The 20,897-nt window shown below is 45.5% G+C and overlaps 1 protein-coding gene across 2 annotated transcripts in view; it reads left to right on the top strand.

Annotated features, from left to right (window-relative positions):
• Positions 1-20,897, top strand: part of SNX29 (sorting nexin 29) — a 596,058-nt gene that overhangs the window by 253,170 nt on the left and 321,991 nt on the right. The gene's annotated exons all lie outside the window — the stretch shown is intronic.

Below are 20,897 nucleotides of genomic sequence, written 5' to 3'. Positions count from 1 at the left end.
GACCAGGATGGTCTCGATCTCTTGACCTCGTGATCCATCCGCCTCGGCCTCCCAAAGTGCTGGGATTACAGGCGTGAGCCACCACGCCCAGCCTGAGGACATTTTAAAGGGCTTGTGGACATTAAAGGAGAAGATGCACTTGTAAGCCATGTTAGTAGATGTGGTTTAAATGCTCAAGTTAGCTGGAAAGGTGGCTCACACCTGTAATCCCAGCACTTTGGGAGGCCGAGGTGGGAGGATCACTTGAGTCCAGGAGTTTGAGACCAGCTGCACCAACATGGTGGAACCCTGTCTCTATGAAAAATACAAAAAATTAGCTGGATATGGTGGCATGCACCTGTAATACCAGATACTCGGGAGACTGAGGCACGAGAATTGTTTGAACTCAGGAGGTGGAGGTTGCAGTGAGCCAAGGTTGCGCCACTGTACTCCTCCAGGGTGGGTGACAGAGTGAGACTCGGCCTCAGACAAACAAACAAATAAATGTTTGAATCATGGTTTATGTTTCCTTTGGTAAACAAAAGAAGAGATTTGGTTTTTACTCTTTCGTGGGCTTCATGGTGGAGTAGTGGAAACATTGGGGTTCTGGCTATTCATGAGAGTGTGATTCTCCCCAAACCCAACAAAGACCTTTTCTTTTCATTTTTGAGACAGGGTTACACTCTGTCACCCAGGATGGCTGCAGCCTAGGGGGTGACTTTGGGGAGAAAATGTCCCCTTCAAGGGGCTGGAAACGAGATGACACACAGAAGTCAGCACAGATTGGTCCTTCTAAATATTATCCTGTGGAGACACCTCTGTGCTCACTTTCAGCCTCAACACTGAGTTCACAGCTCACCCAGTGAGGGCTTGGAGGGGCATGGAGGCTGGTTAGGGGGAGGTGGTCTACCCTGAGCTTGCCCTCTCAAGCCGCAGCCTGGCAAGTTGTAGTCTTGGGAGATTGAAACCCTGATCCTCATATTCAAGTCACCACAGTTCTGGATGAGAGATGGAAGAGCAGCTTGGTTTGTTGGAAATGCCTCCTTCTTCTTTGTCTTCATCTTCCTATTCCTCTTCCTCCCCACTTCTTCTCCCTCTTCCTCCTTCCTCCCGCCTACCTGAAAAAACATGGAGTCAATCCAGGTAGCCGTCAGTGGTAGACTGGATAAAGAATATGCGGTACATATTCGCTATGGAATACTATACAGCCATACAAAGAAATTGTGTCCTTTGCAGCAATATGAATGCGGCTGCAGGCTGTTATTCTAAGCAAATTAGTGCCCCACCAGGAAACTAGATATTGCATGTTCTCACTTACAAGTGGGAGCTAAACACTGGGTACTCCTGGACATAAAGATGCTAACAGTAGACACTGGGGGGCTACTAGAGGGGGAGGAAGGAAGGAGCAGGGCTTGAAAAACTACCAGTTGGGTACTATGCTTACTACCCAGGTGATGAGATCATTTATACCCCAAACCTCAGCTAATGCAGTACACCTATGTAACAAACCTGCACATGTACCCCCAAATCTAAAATGAAAGGTAAAAAAAATACGTACAAATATATTATATCTCATTTATTGAGATATACACAGGCCATACAATTCACCTATTTAGTGCATGATTTAGTGATTTTTAGTATATTCATAAATTACCTCCCAAGTCCCAGCCTGGCAAGTTGTAGTCTTGGGAGATTGTGTGTCTCCACAATCCATTTTAGAACATTTTCCCTCCCTCACAAAGAAGCCTATTTCTGTGTGCACTCACTCTCCACCCCAGGGCCTGGCAAGCCCCATTCTGCTTCCTGTCTCTGTGGATGTGCCTTTTCTGGACGCTTCATATCAGTGGAGTCATACAATGCATGGTGGTTTGTGATAGCTTTGTTTCACTTAGCATAAGTTTTTCAAGGTTTATCTACCTTGAAGCATGAATCAGGATGGCATAATTTTTTATGGCTAAAAAGCATTTCACTCTAAGGATGTACCACATTTTGTTTACCCTTTCATTAGTTGATGGGTTTCCCTTTGTGGTTATTATAAATAATGTTGCAATGAACATTTGTGTACAAGCTGTGTGGACATGTTTTTCATTTCTCTTGGGCATAGACCTAGGAGCGGAATTGCTAGGTCAAAGTGGCTCTACCTTCCCACTTGCAGTGAATGAAGCTTCTGGTTATTCTAACATATCCTCACCAAACATTTGTTATTGTCTGTTTTTTTTTTTTTTTTTATTGTAGACATCCAAGTGGATGTGAGGTGGTATCTTCACATTTGCCAATCAGTGGTTTAGATTTGCATTTCCCTGATGGTTGATGGTGTTGAGTATCTTTTCATGGACTTACTGGCCATTTATAAATCTTCAAAAGATGTATTTTCGTGTCTTTTGTCCATTGTTTAATTTGTTTAGTTGTCTTTTTTTATTGTTGAGTTGTATGAGTTCTTTGTGTATTATGGATACTAGACCCTTATGAGAGATACGTGACTTACATACGTTTTTTTCACATTCAGCGAGTTTCATTTTCTTGATGGTGTCCTTAAAGCATACATGTTTTTAATTTTGTTGAAATTGAATTCATCTGTTTTTTCTTTAGTCATGTGTACTTTTGGCATCTTATCCAAGTTTGTTTTTTAAGCCAGTGTTTCTGTTAATTTTATGCCTCAAAATGATTTGCTATTAGAGATTAAATGCTGTTGGCTTCAGGCCGGTTCTGGGGGTCGTTGGATGGAGAGTTGTTCATTCCCCGCTGAGTGGATGGATGATGGGTTGACGACTTCCTGTTTGGTTCTCAGCTCCCCACCTTAAATGTGACTCTCATTCTTCCCATGTGTGTTTCTCTCTCATCCTCTCCCTCCTCCTTCTCTTCCCCTGAGTGTGTGTATGTCTACTTCTCTCCCTCATTTCTTCCTTCCTCCTTTGCCTCTCTTTCCGTCTCTCTCTATCTTTGGCTTGGTCTCTTTCTCTTGGAATCACTCTCTGTCCTGCCCTAATTTTGTCTCTTTTATCATTTTTCTTTAACGTTTTTTTCTAAGCGGTTTACCTTATCAGATGACATTTGCAGTCAGTCAGAAACAGGCTCACTTGCTCACTCTTTCTTTCCTTTGTCTCTCTCTGATTGTCCCTGGTGTTGAGTAAGTTTAGGGAAGATAAGCACAAACTGTCGAGTTCCCCTTCACCGGCGTGCCCCAGAGTTGGCAGAAGTCACTCAGAGACCAGCTAGTGCCAGGCATCCTGCAGTGCTCATGTTTCTAGCTTGCTGTGTGAGGCTGTCTCCCGGGCTTGCAGTACTTAATTTGAAATTTGGTTAGGAAGCTGCAATGATCCGTTTTCACATTCAGAGGTACATTTTTGGCATGTCAGATGGGAGCAGTGCAGGCAGATTTTTTTCTGTGCGCTACTGCTCGAGTTTGTCAGGAGTTTTATTATGGAAATCACTATTTCTGCTTTTCATTTTCCCAAGTTACTTTTCTGTATTGATACATTTTCACCTGCGTAACACTGGGATATTTTTCAGGGTTCTTGCTTTTCGACTCAGTAGCAAGACTCAAAATAACACGGAGAAAAGAATTGAAAAAAACTTCTAGGTAAAAAAAGACTTGCATCCACATTTCCTTCATTGAAAGGAAACTTCATCAGTGTTTTGAACAGAAAACTTAAACACAATAAAAGGTGGATGAAAGCATGGGTTGTATATTGGGTATGTGTGTGTGTATGCGTGTGTGCTTGGGGTGTAGATTCTGACATAAAAATCACAGTTCTTTTGGCAGTGTATAGAAACTCTAGGAAACTGAATGGTAACAGGTAAAGATTCAGAAATAAATAGCAATTTAGGGATTACTGGAAAAGTACAATTTTCTGTTTCTGTAGGACTTCTTTCTGCTAGGGTCGGGGGGGCGGAATAAATGTTACTTAAAACTTTCCTTCTCCCTGTCTCTCTGTCTCTGTCTCTGTCTCATATATGCTGCTCCTGGTGCATAGGTAGCCCAGAACTGCTTTATATATTTATTTCCCAATACTATGGGTTTTGATTTCGTATCTCTGTTTTCCCACATCAGTCTGACATAAATCTCATTAAATATGCATCCACAGTTGCTCCGAGAGTTAACACATCGTTTGGTTGAACCAAAAGACCGAACTGAAGAAGGAAATGCAGTCGTTGTTAGTCTTCAAGGATTTGTTTTCAAAGCCTTCATTTGAAGACCCGTGGGGAGACCGAGGAGGGTGTGGGGTACGGGAGAAGTCAGTGGTCTTTAGCCATCTGTTGAGGGTGCCCTCTTTACTTTTGTACTTTCATTTCTTGCTATTCTTCTTCTTGTACTTTATACCACAGCAGTGCTCAACTACTTGGGATTACGCGAGGATATTATTTACTGCAATGGTTGATGCCTTGAAACCCTTTTCCCATTACACCATCTCTGTTGCATGACTTTCCTCATCCCTGAATACTTAGTTTGAGGTGTGACCTACTCAGGAAGGACTCTCTGGATCCAGTAAATGCTGTTCCTCCTCCCGCTGTGCTGACTGCTGTCACTACTGCCGTCTGTCCTGCTGTGCGGGAGAACCAGCCGTGGGCTACCAATGATTGAAGACTCCCTATGTGCCAGGTACCACGGTGAGCTCTTTCAGATGCTGACATTCCTCTTTCACAGCCACCACCCTATGAGATGAGGTGCTTCTGTTGAACCCATTTTGCAGAGTCACACAACTTTTGAGCAGCAGACTACGGATTGCTACCCTGGCAAACTGGCCTCCCAAGTCCAGACTCTCAGGCACATTGGTCCCGTGACATCTCCCATGTTCCCATGCTGACATTAGTCTGAACACAAGTCACATGCTTCAGTGATTGAGCCTTTGGTCATCTTTCCTCTCCTAGTGGACCCCGAGTTGCTTGAAGGAAATGCTTTGTACCTCCAACTGGCTCTGGGAACTGTGATTGACACGTGGTGGGAGTCAGCAAGTCGGGGCTGCACGAATGTGTGGAGAAAGGAGGGTGGGGAGTAAAGGCACAGAGTAGCACGAGGGCTTCCCTGGAACTTGAAGGTTGGTGCAGGCATAGACCTCTGGCTGGCTGGGTCATTCTTACGGACTCTCTTGGGAAACTGACCTTCAGTTTCACAGTAACTTCTCAGGAATGTGTTGGCTGTTTGCAGCAGTTTTACCTGGGGATGGGCAGATCCAGCACCCCACTCTCTAGAGTAGGCAGGTGGGAGGTAGGCCAGGAGGGTGAAAAGCCCTGTCCACCCCACACTCCTCACCCCTACCAGCATGGAACAGTTTCTGAAGCCCGGCGGTGTTTCCTTTCATGCACAGTGGGAATCACATCACAAAGTGTGTCCACTGAAGGGCTTTTAGGGAGCTCTGGAGCTATGCCTCTTTCTGAGAGTGGGCAGTTTCGCCTGATGTATGTGCTTATCTCTAAGCCAGGTAGATCGCTTGAAGTCAGGAGTTTGAGACCAGCCTGGCCAACATGGTAAAACCCCCATCTCTACTAAAAATACAAAAAATAAGCTGATCGTGGTGGCGGACACCTGTGATCCCAGCTACTTGGGAAGCTAAGGCAGGAGAATCGCTTGAACTTGGGAGATGGAGGCAGTGAGCCAAGGTTGTGCCACTGTACTCCAGCCTGGGTGACAAGAGGGAAAACTCTGTCTCAAGAATGGAAACTCTGTCTCGAATGAATGTATGAATGATGAATGATGGGGCCTGGGGTGGGATAAGATTTCATGATGCAAGGGCCGCAGAAGCAACCATGCTGGCATGCTGTTGTGACACGCATAGCAACTGAGGAGAAAGTAACTGGATGTGGGGGTTGAGGCTGGATAAGGGTGAGACCTACAAGCCAGAGAAAGGAGATGAGCCTCTGTGGAGGGGAGGTGGGCAGACCAGTGGCCTTTAGACCTTTTAAAAATTATTGTGGTTAAAACATATGAAACATATGATTGACAACTTAAGTTTTTAAGGATATCATTTTATAGTATTACCTACATTTGCAGTGTTGCGCAAACCATCACTACCATCCATCAGAACTTTTTCATCTTCCTAAACCGAAACTCCAAACCCATGGAACAATGGCATGGAGGGTGGTACTCTGGATCCTCCTCCCTCCCAGCCCCTGGCAACCCCATTCTGCTTTCTGTCTATGGATTTGACTATTGTAGGTACCTTGTAAAAGTGGAGTGAGACAGTATTTGTCCTTCTGTGACTGGTTTCCCTCCCTCGGCATGATGTCCTTGAGGGTTTATGTTGTAGCATGTGCCAGGATCTCTTCCTCCTCTAAGGCTGAATAATTCTGTATTTCATGTCTGCTGTTTTTTTGTGTATTCATTCATCTGATAATAGACATTTGGGTTGCTTTCCCCTTTTGGCTATTGTAAGTAATGCTGTTATGAATATGGGTGTACAGATATCTCTTTGAGACCCTGCTTTCAATTCTTTTTGGTATATGGACCTTTTATAAATTGTTTTCTTTCTTCTTCCCTTCTTTCTTTTCTTTCTTTCTTTTTTCCTTTCTCTCTCTCTCTCTCTCCTCTTTCTCTTCTTCCTTGCCTTCCTTGCCTTTCTTTTCTCTCTTGAGACAGAGTTTCTCTCTGTTGCCTAGGCTGGAGTGCAATGGCACCATGCTGTCATTTCAGCTCACTGCAGCCTCCGCTTCCTGGGCTCGAGCAATTCTCATGCCTCAGCCTCCTGAGTAGCTGAGATTATAGGCATGTGCTGCCATACCTGCCTAGTTTTTGTATAGTCAGTAGAGACAGGGTTTCACCATGTTGGCCAGGCTAGTCTTGAACTCCTGACCTCAGGTGATCTGCCCACCTCAGCTTCCCTAAATGCTGGGATTACAGGCATGAGCCACTGTGCCTAGCCATCTCTTAAAATTTTAAATCAATTGTCAACAATTGGGCACAATTCCTCACGCCTGTAATTCCAACACTTTGGGAGACCAAGGTGGGAGGATTACAGGATGCCAGGAGTTTGAGACCAACCTGGGGAATACACTTAGATCCTGTCTTTACCAAAAAAAAAGAAAAAGAAAAATCATCAACTGTCAGAATCTTCAAACCAGGCACAGTGGCTCATACCTGTAATCCCAGCACTTTGGGAGGCCTAGGTGGGTAGATCACTTCAGATTAGGAGTTTGAGACCAGCCTGGCCAACATGGTGGAAACCTTGTCTCTACTAAAAATACAAAAAAAAAGCTGGGCATGGTAGCGCATGCCTGTAATCTCAGCTACTCAGGAGGCTTAGACAGCAGAATTCCTTGAACCTGGGAGGTGGAGGTTGCATTGAGTTGAGATCGTGTCACTGCTCTCTAGTCTGGGTGATAGCCCAGCCTTTTGGATGGGCATTTCTTTTTCTTTTTCTCTTTTTTTTTTTTGTCACCCAGGCTGGAATACAGTGGCATGTTCTTGGTTCACTGCAACCTCTGTCTCCAGAGTTGAAGTGATTCTCCTGCATCAGCCTCCCAAATAGCTGGGATTATTGGCACGTGCCATTGTGCCACCATGCCAGGCTAATTTTTGTATTTTTGTAGAGACAGGGTTTCACCATGTTGGCCAGGCTGGTCTTGAACTCTTGACCTCAGGTTATCCGCCTGTCTTGGCCTTCCAAAGTGCTGGGATGTCAGGTGTGAGTCAATGCATCTGGCCTTGGATAGGTACTTCTGAGGAATCTCAGGGATTTGCAACGGGGACTGCAAACCACTGCAGTTACCATACCGATAATAGTGTAACTGGTTCTTTGAGTTTGGAATTGTGCTTGGCTGCTGGTAGCAAAGGTAGGGCCCTGGTGGCTTAAATGAACAACGTATCTTTCCTAGAAGGTCACACTTGGGCTGTCCAGAGCAGGCGAGGGTCTCTGCCACAGTGCCAGTGTCCTGGTCCACTTTATCTTTCTGCTCTGCTATCCTTAGCTCGTGGCTTTTATCCTTAGGTTGGTCTAAGATGCCTGCTGAGGCTCTAGCCAGCATGTGTGTGTTCTAGGTAGGAAACAGGAGAAAACAGGAGGGCAAAAGGACTCTCCCCTACCACCTGTCCTTCCTTGAAGGAGCTCTCGTGGGAGTCTCATCTTACAACTTGGGTTTACATCTCACTGTCCGGAACTTAGTCAGTGGTACCACTTGGATGGAAGGGAGGTATGAAGTGTGATCTTTTAGCTTGGCACATGGCCTTTCTGAATAAAATGGGGCTTCTGTGATGAAGGAGGAAGGAGGGGGTGGATGCCAGGCAGTCTGCCCTGGTTGTAGAGGTTGCTGGAGATAGCTGGTGTTCATTGTGTTGATTGTTCATTGCCAGGAAGTGCATTCTGTACATGACATGTGTTAGAGACGGCGTGTAGTGACCACCTGGAGCCCACGTCTCTAGCACTAGTGAGCATGTGACTAACCAGTAGAGCAAGTGGTCAGCACCCTTTGCTGGGTCGTATGTAGCTCACAGGACCGTCAACTCCTTGAGGACAGGAGTATTTGCTTTTGTCTCCCAAAGCACCTGGCTCAGGACCAAGGAAATATCCACCAAATGTTGGCTTATTTAAACCAAAGCTATTTGCATTGAAAAATGTAATTTAAAAGATTTTTGGGTGGGGCTTGGTGGCTCACTCCTGTAATCTCAGCACTTTGGGAGGGCAAGGCAGGAGAATCACTTCAGGCAAGGAGACCCTGTTTCTACCAAAAAAAAAAAAAAAAAATTTCCAGGTGTGGGGTGGTCCCAGCTACTCCAGATGCTGAGGCAGGAGGATTGCTTGAACCCAGGAAATCAGAGCCACAGTGAGCTAGTGTCATGCCACTGCACTCCAGCCTGAGCAATAGAGTGACACTGTGTCTCAAAAAAAAAAAAAAATTCTGATTATAAAGAAATATAAGTCTATTAGAATTTTTAAAATTAGCCCCAGGACAGAAAAAGAAAAATCACTTGTAATCTCATCACCCAGAAATAGCACTGTTGAAGAGTTTCGAAGTACCTCTTCCCAGTCTTTTTTCTTTGTATTTAGAGTGTCTGTGTAAAACACATTTAGATCATTCTATGTGCATCATTTTGCATTCTCTCGTTTCACTTGGTATTATATCATGAGCAGTTTTGTGTCTTTAAATATTTTCTTTGAATAGCCTTAATGGCCACGTGATATCTCTGATACCACGGCTGGGCGTTGAAGTCGTTTGTTACTGTTATTACTGCCACGGTGAGTATCTTTATACCCACATTTTAGTGTATGATTCCAATTATTTCCCTAGGGTCAGCTCCTGTGAGGAGAATTGCTAGGCCATTTAAGGCTCTTGGCAAAGATTGTCAAAACGCTTCCCAGAAAAACATGTATTGACGCCAGCTGTGTACGGGTGTGCCAGTCAGGCCTCACCCTCCTTGGTACTGGGTGTTGTCATTTTAGTTGTAATTTGATTGCAAGTTTTATTTTGTATTTTTACCGTGTTTCAATTTTTCCAAGCCTGTTACCATTTGTTGTTTTCTTTGCTGTCAGTTAGTTTTTTAGTATTGAGTCTACAACAATCTTGATTTTTTTCTGTCAGTTTTGGTTTCTATTAGATATTTTGGATGTGGCTGTGCTTCTTATTTATAAAATAGCATTTCTTTGTCATTCCTTTTTTTTTTTCTGGTGCGACAGAGTTACTCTGTCTGCCAGGCTGGAGTGCAGTGGTGTGATCTGAGCTTACTGCAACCTCTGCCTCCTCCCAGGTTTAAGCGATCATCCCGCCTCAGCTTTCCAAGTAGCTGGAACTACAAGTGTGTGCCACCAAGCCGGGCTAATTTTTGTATTTTTAGTAGATACGGTGTTTCACCATGTTGGCCAGGCTGGTCTTGATCTCCTGACCTGAAGTCATCCACCTGCCTTGACCTCTCAAAGTGCTGGGATACAGGCATTAGCCACCGAGCCTGGCCGTCTTTGTTATTCTTGTGGCAGATCTTTTTCTGCATAATCATTTTGACCCGTAGTGGTTTTTAATTTTTACCTAATCAAATCCGTTGACTTTTTGTGTGTGTGTGATTTCTTCCATTTGTAGTATGCATGATTGTTGAAACAAGTACCTGCTTGCTTTTCTTGAAAAAATTAACTATTTGTATTTGTTCATTTTCTAGGTAAGCTTTAAACCTTGATTCCAGTAGTAAAATAGTCAGGATTCCAGTTTTAATTTTATAAGCTGCCTACGTTGCTTTTAAGATGAGTAATGAGTATTGTTTAAAATTCTTCTTGTCTGAGATTGGCCTGGTGGTCTGTTAGAATTCATTGTTGTGAACAAAAGAAGATAATTGTCTTAAAATTGAAGCAAGAAGCCCTGAAATTACTGTTTTACATTAAAAGAGACTTTATTGATTTATTTAACAAAAGTTTTGTCTTGATCAGACAATCTCATCATCAGGGATTTGGTGTTGCCAGGACTTATTCTGTCTCTGTGTTGGTCTGTCTGTGTTTATTTGTCTCCCTGGTCTATCTTTTTTTTTTTTTTTTTTTGAGATGGAGTCTCACTCTGTTGCCCATGCTGGAGTGCAGTGTTGCAATCTTGACTCATTGCAACTTCCACCTCCCAGGTTTAAGTAATTCTCTCCTGAGTAGCTGGGTTTATAAGCACCTGCCACCATGTCTGGCTAATTTTTGTGTATTTAGTAGAGACGGGTTTCACAATGTTGGCCAGGCTGGTGTCAAACTCCTGAGCTCAAGTGATCCACCTGCCTTGGCCTCTGAAAGTGCTGGGATTACAGGTGTGAGCCACCACACCCAGCCTCCCTGGCCTGTCTTTATTTCCCCATCTCTTTAAATACTAGTGTCATCTATCATGGGGCCATCTTCAGACAGTTTTCTCTCTCCTTATGGCTAAAAGATGATTGTAGCAGTTCCAGAACTTTCCAATTCATGTTCAGTGTGGAAAGGGGGCTCCTGCCTCTTTGCCAGCAGGCTGTGCCTAGGTTCCCAGACTCCACCATGCTTATCTAAGAACCCATAGCTGGCCAGGGAGATTGTCCAGCTCTGAGTGGCCAGGCCCAATTCACATGCCACTCCTGAAGCTGGGTTGGAGTCGGGCCTGGAGTAGAGTCAGTGGAGTGTGAGAGCTGGGGAGAATTGGCTTCCCAAGCAAAAATTGGGTGCTCTTTCCCAGAAGTTGCATATATGAGGTTTGGGTTTCCGATCTACAGTAAGTGTTCATAATAACTGCTTTTGAGTGGTGGGGTACAGCTTTGAACCCTACTTGTTTGACCTCTTGGGAGGAGAAGGAAGCTATCTATATACATATCTTGAATCATATGAGTCTTGATGTTGATAGTTCACTTGTCTTTTATCTTGAAAGTGGCCATTTCTTTCTCTGTCAATGGTTGGACAAGAATTAGTCAGCTGAGTTTCACAGAGAAGAGCGTTCATCCCAGCGTTTCAGCTATGTCCGATTTGGCTGGCTTTTTTTTTTCTTTCTTTTTTTGAGGCAGAGTCTCACTGTGTCACCCAGGCTGGAGTACAGTGGTACGATCACAGCTCACTGCAGCCTCAACCTACCAGGCTCAAGTAGTCCTTTCACCTCAGCCCCACCCCGAGTGGCTGGGACTACAGGTGCACACCATCATGCCTTGTTGGGTTTTTTTTTTTGTATTTTTGGTAGAGTCAGGGTTTTGCCATGTTGCCCAGGCTGGACTCGAGCAGTCCTTCTGCCTCAGCCTCCCAAAGTCCTGGCATTTCAGGCGTAGGCCACCATGCCCAACCATCCCCCATCCTGCAAACTCTACCACCTCCCTGAGTTCAGCAGGAGCCTCCTCTTTGGAGAGGCACTTGGCTGTGGACGCTCCTGGGGAGTGGCAGCTCACCTGTCCATCTTTCACATGTCCTGGCCCGTAGGCTGGATGAATGGAACTGTGGGTAGCACACAGCATTGAAATGATTTCTCGCTCTTTCTGTATCTTTCAGTGCATGTCTGGCATCTCTCATGCACACACCAATTCATGCACATAGTTGACAGCAAATAATCTAAATGTGCTTTTGATTCCACTCTAAGGTGTGTGCCAGATACTGGGTTGGCTTCATGTGCTCCATGTGACCAAAGTCTGACCCCCTAGCCTGGACACATTTCCTGTCTGGCCATGACTGACCTCTGAACCTGTGCTGCTTGTGTTCTGCCACCCTGTCATTCCATTCCTCTCCTACACACCTGATGTCTCCTACTGCAGTTGGTATTTGATGCCTCTATGATGAATTTATTCATAGTTTAATAAGAACATGTTAGGCTCAGGGACTCAGGAAGGTGGGAGATTGTTAGTTAACTTTTACTAGATCCTGCTGGTTTTTCTTGATCTCTTAGGGCAGTAGTCTCCAACCTTTGGGGCACTGGAGACTGGTTTCATGGAAAACAATTTTTGCATGGACCAGTCTGATACCCTATTTTGACCCAGACATCTGTGGGGTATATAATTAGGTTGAATAGTTGTATGGTTGGGTTTCAGGTCCATCCCTTAGAACACATTGGAAGATGGATTGCAGGCCTGGTTCTACCCTCATGGGAGCCTGGTGGGCTCATTCACCCTCTCAGAGTACCAGGTTGTGCCTCTGCTCAGACAGAAGCACCTCCCGGTGCCCCTGCATCAGAGACTCATATGGATTAAATAGGATAATAACTGTTACAACTTTGTGTCTTTGCATAAGTCCATTCAGTGTATCTGTAACCACTGTCAAATGTCATGGAGTCCTTTGTGGCTCTGGTAGAGATTAGGTTCTCACCAACAAAATTACTCTATTGGTGGTAGGGGTGTGGCTTCAGGATAAAATTGTTCTACCTCAGATCATCAGGCATTAGATTTTCATAAGGAGCACTCAGCCTAGATCCCGTGTGTGCGTAGCTCACAGTAGGGTTCATGCTCCTGTGAGAATCTAATGCCACCTCTGAGCTGATAGGAGGTGGAGCTCAGGTGGTAATGCTTACTCACTTGCCACTCACCTCCTGCTGTGTGGCCTGGTTCCTAACAGGCCACAACTGTTACGGGTCCATGGCCTGGGAGTTGGGGAACCCTGCCTTAGGGTGCCAAAGTGGAGTCTAGAATTCTGAGAATGGAAGAAAGGACTGTTTTTTTCCTCGATATAATAACACAGGCCAGGTGTGATGACTCACACCCCTGTAATCCCAGCGCTTTGGGAGGCTGAGGCAGGTGGATCACTTGTGGTCAGGAGTTTGAGACCAGACTGGTCAATAGGAGAAACCCTGTCTCTACTAAAAATTCAAAAATTAGGTGGGCATGGTGGTATGCGCCTGTAATCCCAGCTGCTCTGAAGCCTGCGGCAGAAGAATTGCTTGAACTTGGGAGGTGGAGGTTGCAGTGAGCTGAGATCATGCCATGGGACTCCAGCCTGGATGACAGTGAGACTCCATCTCAAAAAAAAAAAAAAAAATTTTACAAATCACCTGTGTAGAATGGAGGGTTTCTTGTGTGCTTCCTGGAAGCAAAATTGTCTTTTCAGTACTGATGAGAGCCCTGGTGTCTAAATGGAGGACGGTTTATCACTGTTTGAGAAACACTTCAGCATCTTTAAGCTGGAGGGAGTGGTATGGATGGGTTAACAAGGAAGACCCCTGGTTAATGCTCAGGCACAGATGTGCGTTGCTGGCGGAGTCACATTTCTCACCATTTGTTACTGTTACTTAATTTGAAATGGCAGTTTTGTGTTCTCAAAAGAACAGTCAGGTTTCGCCTTTCAGATTTGTTGTGGCAATTTATTAGCGGGTCTAATTATAATATTTGTTGGATGAAGCCTCAGGTAAGATCCAGCTAACTGGTGGTAGCATTGCTTTAAAAATAGTCTGAAAGGGCGTAGTTTTCTTACAGTGATAGAAAACATTGATTTCTTCTCTTCCAAAAAAATAATTACTTCAAAATGGTATACTTAAATTGAACAGTGAGAAGATTTTTGTTGTTGGATTCTTTAAGTAGCGGTCAAGAGTGTATGCTCTGAAATTGGTTGTTCTTATGGTGGAATCCTGGCATTGCTCCCTATGAGCTGTGTGACCTCAGCTGAGTTATTTAACATCCCCCAGTCTCAGTATTTTCATCTGTTAAATGGTGTAATGAGAAGCTCCCTCACAAGGTTGTTGAGATGTTACATACTTGATACATGTAATATGTGGTGACAGGGTATGTAAAGCGCTCAGTAAATGTGACTGCTATTCTGATTACTTTGTTTGAATTCGTGTCATCTGCTTGGGTTTCAAATGATAGTGACAACTTCTTAAATTTTTGTAAGGTAGGTTATGGCGACTTCTTCTAGTTAAATTTATGAGGGAAAAGTCTCTTAAACATCTTTAAAAATAGCGTGATTGAAGTTTAACTTTATTCTTTTTTTTTTTCCGTTTTGACCAAACAAAAACCTGTGCGTGTTATTTAGCCTCCTTTGCCGCCACTCCTCCTCCTGGTGTATGGAACCAGTCACAGGCTTTGGTCAGTGAATTCTGAAACAGAAGGACGTTTCCTGCAGAAGTGACATCTGTTTCCTTGGCTGGAAACACTTGAGTTGGCAGCTCCGGGGTGGCAGCTTTGTGGCTGATGGTGAGGGTAGGGAGAGGTGAAGTGCCTGGGGAGACAGAGTTTCTACTTCAGGAACCGGCTTGTTTGGAAGGCACTGGGGCTGCAGGTTATGTGTTTGGACCTATCAGTCATTTGACTGTGCGATAGTCACTTCCTTATGCCCCAAAATCATCTTCTGTGAAATAGGGATATTAACAATGCGTAATGAGTAGGTTTTTGAACAGAGTGGGTAAGTCAACAAAGGGTAACACCCTACCTGGTGTGTGGGAAGCACTCCATAAACATCAGCTGCTGTGTTTCTATCGCTGTTATTACTTTCCACATAAAGCACAGATGATGACCGAGAGGTGTAGACCTGTGTCGACTTTTTTATCCTTCCCCTGGAGTTTGTAATTCAGGCTGACTTGTATTAACATGGAAATAAGCTCTGAGGAAGCAGGAGGGTGCAGGTGACAGGCATCGCTGCAGGCAAACCGCTCCTAATTCCCTCTTCCTTTTTGGGTGAGTCACAGCTGGGACCAGTCTCTGGATTAAAAACAGTGCTCATACCCTCAATTTCTGCCTGAAAAAAGAAACATCCGCCAGGCATGGTGGCTTAAGCCTGTAATCCCAGCACTTCTGGAGGCTGAGGCAGGCAGATCACTTGAAGTCAGGAGTTTGAGACCAGCCTGGGCAATGTGATGAAACGCCATCTCTACTAAAAGTACAAAAATTAGCCGGGTGTGGTGGTGCACTTCTGTAATCCAGCTACTCAGGAGGCTGAGGCAGGAGAATCGTTTCGAGGCAGAGGTTGCAGTGAGCCGAGATCATGCCACTGGGCAACAGAGTGAGGCTCCGTCTCCAAAATAAAGAAATATCAACAACAACAAAAAACCAGTGCCAATCCTGATCATTCATGGTTGAGTCCCTGAGTCAAAGGTCAGCCTTTATGTGTGACCAGCAGAGAATGACCAGTTGGTGATATTCTTAGAACAATGACCCCAGGCCCACGGTGGTCACTGGCAATAATAACAGCTGCACAGGGTCTGGTTGGGTCTGGATGTTGGGGATGGGTCTGGGGTGGCTTCTTTGAGGAAGAGATGTTGGAACTCAGATCTGTGGGAGGAGAAAGTGTCCCCTTTCCTTGACAGATTTGTCTCCTTGCCTTGGATATGAGGAAGGCCAGAGGCACAAGGGGAAATGTGATGTCAGGAGGCTAAGAAGAGGCCTGTGTTGCCAAAACTCAGAGATTGAGGGAGCAGGGCCTTGTAGGTCCCTGGAAGGGTTTGATCTTTATCCTAAGAAGATAGAAAAACTTTGAAGAGTCCTAAACAGAGGACTCTTCTGGCAGGATCGGCCTTGTATTTTAAATTGATCACCTTCCCTACACAATAGGGAGAGTGTTGGAAATAGATGCTCAATGCTGCAAAGAAAAATTAGCGCTAAGACAAAGGATTTTTCAGCAATGTAATTTTTGCTTCCTGGGCTGCAGGAAGGGGACTCCCACTATCCATCTTGCCACGAGAGTACAATGAACAAAAGAAAACAGACACATTTATCCCTTATGCATTTGGGGTCGTCCTTACTGCTGTGTCTGACCTCCATTGACTGGAGCCAGACCTCACAATCTAAACTAAAACTGATTGGCTAACAACTTAAAACTTCTTAAAACAGGTAACAGCAATGGAGAGCTGGGACATGCCTGTGAGCACGTGCTGCACAGATACCTTGATTAAAGTACAAGGACATAGAATATACTATATGCCTGTAAGCATGGCATGTCTAACAGCTACATAGAATAGGGCTTAACAAAGAGTTATTAGGACATTTATGATTTATTCTTCAACAAGAAAGGAAACTGTAAAGAGGAACTTTTCTGTTTTCCACAGAGAGGATTCAGAAAGGCAGAGGCCACTGTGGGGTGACCATCTGGCCATTGTAGCAGTCATCTTGGCAAGGGACAGAGACTGGCTCTTCAGGTAGAGATGATGGGAATTAAAATAAGTTGAAAGAATTTGGGAGAGGTGTGGGAGATAAAGTGCAGAAGACCAGAAATCCAGGCTTGCATTTTTAGACAAAACCCTGTTATCAGGGTATATTCCTCCTTTAGCCTTTCTGCCTTTACTTAATTTTCCTATGGCCTACATGGCCTGTTCCTGCTTTTCCCTGAAGATCATCGTATGGGTAAACATAAATACCTTTGGACTTACAGCAGCTCCTCTTCCAGATGAAGTAAAAGAGTAAGTGACTACAATGAGCAGTGACTTGTAATGAGAAAGGAACTGGGGGCCTGTGATTGACGTGGGCACAGAGTTTACTCCCACAGAGTCATCGGGTCCATGTTCCATTTACCAAGCGCGCTCAGCAGGGCCTGCGTTTTGTAGTGGCATGACTCAGTGGGGCATTTCGATGTTGTTTATTTTAAGCCTCAATTAAGGATTAAAAAGTCCCACTTCCCAGCAGCCTCCAGACTAGTTTTTCATTTTTTTTTTAAATTTTCAGGTTGGGTTCCTTACATGGCATTCTCGAGAGGTACTGTTGGGGAGTGTCTTTAAGAAGTAAACCAGCTATGACCAGTGTGCTTCTTACTCCAATCCTGCAGTTATACAAGAGTGACAGTAAACTTAACTTTTATCCCAGAGAAAGGAAGATAATCCATGGTGTGTTCCTTACTGTACACCGTGTAGGATTACCAGGGAAAAAGGGCGGGGTTGACCCCCTTTTCTCTCTGCCACTGTCCCCCCGCCTCCCAGTCCCGCCGTCGTCAGATGCCAGGATTGTCGCAGTAGCCTCCCTTCTGCTCTCCTTATGTTCACTCTGGCCATGCCACTCTTCCTTGAGGCTTCTCTTTAGCCAGGTGATCCTTTGAAAACAGATGTTAGATCATGTCGGGCCAGGCACAGTGGCTCATACCTGTAATCCTGGCACTTGGAGAGGCCAAGGCAGGCAGATCACCTGAGGTCGGGAGTTCAAGACCAGCCTGGCCAACAGGTCTTTACTAAGTAATACAAAAAATTAGCTGGGCACGGTGGCGCGTGCCTGTAATCCCAGCTACTCAGGAGGCTGAGACAGGAGAATTGCCTGAACCCAGGAGGCGGAGATTGCGGTGAGCCGAGATCGCACCATTGCGCTCCAGCCTGAGTATCAAGAGCGAAACTCCGTCTCAAAAAAAAAAAAAAAATTAGCAGGGTGTAATGGCGCATGCCTGTAATCCCAGTTACTCGGGAGGCTGAGGCAGGCGAATCACTTGAACCCAGGAGCAGAGGTTGCAGTGAGCCAAGATCGTGCCATAGCACTCCAGCCTGGGCAACAAAAGCAAAACTCTGTCTAAAAAAAAAAAAAAAAGAAGTTGACTTATGTTGCTGTTGGACCATCTGGTCTTTAAGACTTCCCTTACTGTCTGGAACATAATCATGCCCTGAGCATGACCCTCATCCCCACAGAATCTGACTCTGGCCTCTTCCTCCTCCCCAAGAAGCACTACTTGTTCTTCGTCTTCTTGCATCTTGGGTGGTCCCTTGTTCTTGCTGACCCTGTTTCCTGGCGTTCTTCCTCCCAGTCTTTACATGGGTGTCTTCCTCTCTTCGTCCAGGTCTCTTGCTTTTTTGAGGGGAGGGGAAACAGTTTTACTCTATGACCAGGGCTGGAATGCAGTGGTGCCATCTTGGTTCACTGCAACTTCTACCTCCTGGGTTCAAGTGGTTCCTGGGGCCACAGCTTCCTGAGTAGTTGGGATTATAGATGTGTACCACCATGCATGGTTAATTTTTGTATTTTTAGTAGAAATGAGATCTTGACATGTTAGCCAGGCTGCTCTTGAACTCCTGATCTCAAGTGATCTACCTGCCTCTGCCTGCAAAGTGCTGGGATTACAGGTGTGAGCCACCACACCCAGCCAAGTATCTGCTTAAATGCCACTTTATCAGGAGATTATTGTATCTAGAATGGCACTGTTGGCACTGCTTTATTTTTCTCTGCAGCTCTTAGCAGTACATGATACAAAAATGCATTCATGACTGGGCATGGCGTCTCATGCCTGTAATCCCAGCACTTTGGGAGGCCAAGGCAGGTGGATCATGAGGTAAGGAGTTCGAGACCAGCCTGGCCAACATGCTGAAACGCTGTCTCTATTAAAAATACAATAGTTAGCTGGGCATGGTGGTGTGTGCCTGTAATCTCAGCTACTTGGGAGGCTGAGGCAGGAGAATTGCTTGAACTGGGACCTGGGAGACCAAGGTTGCAGTGAGCCAAGATTATGCCAAAGCACTCCAGCCTGGGCTACAGAGTGAGACTCCGTCTCAAAAAACAAACAAACAAAAAAAGCATTCATTTGTTGGTCTGTCTCACTCTCCCAGTAGAATCTAAGCTCCTTGAGGATAAGGACTTTTCTATTCTCTGTCAAGTCTCAGTGTCCAGAACCGTGACTAGTATAGAGTGTGCTGTAGTGGTGTCTGTTGATTGCATTAAGTACCTGGGAAGTGCCGTGCTGGGTCTACGTGATTCTGTGTCTGATAGTAAGTAGATGTTTTCTTTAACTGCTTTTGCTTAACAAACCATATTCCCAAAGTTAGTAGCTTAAATCAACCCGATTTTGGTTACTAACAATTGGTAAGATAGTAAGAAGTTGTTTTCTTTAACTGCTTTTGCTAACAATTCCCAAAATTAGTAGCTTAAAACAATGCTGATTTTGGTTACTAACAATTGGGTGAGTCAGGAATTAAGGCAGGGTGTGGTGGGACAGCTTGTCTCTGCTCCATGATGTCCTAGGGCTCAGCTCATGGCTCAAATGACTGGAAGGGCCTGGGCCAACTCAGTGAAGGCCATGGGGTCCTTGGCTCTGCTGTTGGCTGAGTCCTGCCGTTCCCCTTCACATCACATCTCTACATGGCTGGCTTGGGCTTATGCATGCTGCGGGGGTCTCAGAGTTCCAAGAGGGAGCATCCTGAAGGACAAACCCACATGCAAGGCTTATCAAGCCTCTACTAGGTTCATACTTGCGAATGCTCCACTGGCCAGAGTCGGTACTGGAGGGTACTGCACAAGGGTGTGGATACCAGGAGGTGGGGTTCATTCCAGGCCACTTGTCTAACCACTGGCAGTATGATACGTAGATGAAAGGACAGATTGTAGAACCAGCCTGCTGGGTCTGAATCTTCACATAACCACCCTCCATTGATGTGACCCCAGGTAAATTGCTGAGCTTTTCTGTACCTTTGTTTTTCCCATGTGCAAAATGAGGTGGAGACTGTTTCACAGGGAGATCATTGAGAATTAGGTGAATAATACATGTAAAAGTTCTTAGACTACTTCTTGCTGTGTAGGGAACACTGTATAAACTACTGGGTGATCAGAACCCATCTGTGTGCTGAGCTGTCCTGGCCCCCATTACTCATGTATTCCTTTACTTACCCTTTCACTCCATTCATTTTCTTATTTATTGAATATTAAACACCTGCTGGGTCCCACCCCTCTGCTAGGTTCTGGGATACAGGAGAATCCCCTCCTGCAGTTTGTAGGAGGTGGGAAGGGCAGATCGTCAGGTCAAGGAGCAATCTCAGTAAGGTGTGGGCTCTGCCGGGTTGGGGATCTCCAGTGCCAGGGGAGCCCAGAGCAGGAGCCCGTTACTGGGGCTGTGGTGGGGATCATTAGGGAGGGCTTCATGCAGGAACCAACATAAAACAAGCCTTGAAGTGTTAGACAGGCTTACGTGGGCGAGCATGTGCAAAGCCCAGATACGAGAGCGAGCATGGGGGTTGAAAGCCTTGTGTGTAGAAACACACAGAAGGTGGCAGAGCCTATGCCCAGCTCCCATAGGGAGCCGAAATAGTGGTTCTTTTGCAATTTTCAGTCTGTAGAGATGAGGTGTCAGAGGAAGAGATATAAGTCAGAGCCCCAGGAGAGAAGCTATAGGTGGGAGCTGGGCACAGGGCCGTTTGGCCTCATACTGGAACGGCCTGTCAGGGAGAAGAGGGTTTTAAGGTAGCTGTTAGCTGGCCAGGAGCTGGCCAGAAGCATGGCTGTGGATCAGGGTGTCAGAGCTTTTTCTGCAGGGCTCATGTGCCTGTGGGCTAGCCTCTTCCCCACTTCCCTGCTCACTTGCTCCACTGGGTGCTGGTTTGAAGTACAACACAGAGCTTGATGCAGTCTTTGGGTTGTGTTTTGGGAGCAGGCTGTTATTTGTTTCCGTTCTTTAAGCACTCATTTTTGTACCAGAGAGGAAAAGCAGGCAGATCTGTGCACAGATGGCTGAAGCGCTGGATTGTAACTGCCCCATGTGTGAGGTCCATAGAGCAGTGCTGTCCTGGGTGGCTTGGGACAGGTGTCTTGAAGGAAGTGACATCTGATCTCAGTGCAGAAAGACAAACGGGTTTTCTAGAAGAGCCTGTTCTGCATCCATGACAGGCTGGTGGGTTGGTCTCTTCGCAGAGAACTCCAGTCGCCTGAAGTA

The sequence above is a fragment of the Aotus nancymaae genome, unplaced genomic scaffold (assembly GCF_030222135.1).
Source record: "Aotus nancymaae isolate 86718 unplaced genomic scaffold, 86718_ANA_hifiasm-v0.15.2.pri h1tg000049l, whole genome shotgun sequence".
NCBI lineage: Eukaryota > Metazoa > Chordata > Mammalia > Primates > Aotidae > Aotus > Aotus nancymaae.
This window is presented reverse-complemented; position numbering and strand designations above follow the sequence as displayed.